The sequence below is a fragment of the Anneissia japonica genome, unplaced genomic scaffold (assembly GCF_011630105.1).
Source record: "Anneissia japonica isolate Jap-2015-1 unplaced genomic scaffold, ASM1163010v1 scaffold77330_len2128_cov109, whole genome shotgun sequence".
Lineage (NCBI taxonomy): Eukaryota > Metazoa > Echinodermata > Crinoidea > Comatulida > Comatulidae > Anneissia > Anneissia japonica.
The window spans coordinates 1-1,826 of NW_022719171.1; the positions used below are offsets into that span (position 1 = coordinate 1).

The following is a 1,826-nucleotide window of genomic DNA, read 5'->3' on the forward strand; positions in this document are numbered from 1 at the left end:
TCTATGAATGTAGGCTTGTAATGCAGGCTACAATTTAAAAACGGGTGGGACTCATTCAAAAATTCCGAGGGGGTTCGCTAGAAAACAGGGGGGTTCGCTAGAAAAGGGGGGTTCGCCCGAACCATAAAAACCCCCCCTGGCTACGGGCCTGATGTAATTGTTTTTGTTTTATAACAGGCAAGTAGCAATGGCTGATTTGATGCTTGTCAATAAAATTGACTTGGTGTCACCCGAGGAGATTGCAAGTTTAACAAAACATATACGGTAGGAATTTCTCTATCAAATGTATTATATTTTTAAAAAGTATATTGTGTGAGTAATAACATTTGAAAACTATAATGATAGGTTAAAAAATGATAGTAATGTTAATCCTGATGATGGTGATCATGATAATGATTATAATTATAATCATGATAATTATACTGATATTGATGATGATGATGATGATGATGGTGATTATGATGATGATTATGGTGAAGTTAATGATAGCAATGATAATAATAGTAATATTAATAATTATTTTTGTATTCTTTTCAGAACCATTAACAGTTTTGCTGGGCTGGTTGAAACACACAAATCAAAGTAAGATTATAGAAAACACTGTAGTATTTCAATTCCTTCATGTACAGTATGTGAAACCATGCCCGATGGTTCAGATTCTTTCATGCATTGAGCATTTATCATTTTAACATTTTTAAAGTTTCTTTCTGCATCATGATTTTTGCATGATTAATAGCCGTCATTTTCTTGATCCTTTCTTATTTGAAACCTACTTACATAAATTAGAGGAAATTTTTAGCCAAGAATTTTTTTTTATTTCCTCAGGGTCAACTTAGACGACCTTCTTGATCTACATGCATTTGATACAATGGGCCGAAAGAGGTGAGACCAAGATTTACTATTTCATCTTTTTCTTCAGGTCACGTCAGTCCAATGCTGAATATCAAACCAATAAGATTTTCAACCACTTTCTTCTCCCTGTTGACCACCTGAATCTTTTCTGCATACTTTTCCCTCCACTTTTATCAACTCAGGAGTTTTTTTGTCCATCTGGTCTCTCCGAATTCTAACTTTGTCACCATCTACACTTCTAGAATCTGATTAGTATGTTTAGAGCTGTATGTGTAAAGATTGGCCCTTGACCGCGCCACGGATTAGCGAGTAGACGGTAAACAAATATGAAGGCTAGACATCGTCGGTTCGAGCTCCTGGATGAAGGACTAGCCTACTAGGCCTAGCATTACTTCTTGATGAAGCTGACAGCAAAAAGCACTAAAAGAAAAATTAAATATGTCTTGTTAATATTCGACAAATTTTGTAAGACAATGGGTACTGTTGAAATTGAAAAAATGAGCAAAGAAGAGCTAGGCACTACTTGATCGTCTAGGCTAGTGTGACAGTGTCTAGGCTAGGCTAGGAAGTAAGTACTTTTTTAGGCCTCATAGAATCTATGTATGAGGTATATAAAACCAAATATTGACTGCTGATTCGGGTAACAGTGAAATCTATAGACACTTCTGATGTGGAGACCGTAGCCTAACTTCCTTCAGGCCGTAGATATTCTTCGGTCCCCACATCACCTCCGGGCAATAGATTTCACCATTCCCCTCATGAGCAGTCAATACTTGTATACTATGCACTGAGGTTTAAAAAAAAATCCTAAGAACTCAGACATCTTCTTTAGAACAGAGGATAATGATGATTATTATGGTGATGATGATAACAACAGGGTGGATAATGATAACAGGTACAAGGATAGCAACCCCAAAGGATGTATAATAGTAGTGATAATATTATTGTAACGCCATTAGATGTAAGCTCATATA

The 1,826-nt window shown here is 36.0% G+C and overlaps 1 long non-coding RNA gene across 1 annotated transcript; it reads left to right on the forward strand.

The window, feature by feature from the left end:
* The first annotated feature begins 174 nt into the window (after nt 1-174).
* Nucleotides 175-882, forward strand: LOC117110859. The gene is made up of 3 exons (XR_004445777.1): nt 175-264; nt 538-582; nt 826-882. It is a non-coding gene; the product is annotated as an uncharacterized LOC117110859 (long non-coding RNA).
* Nucleotides 883-1,826: the final 944 nt, after the last annotated feature.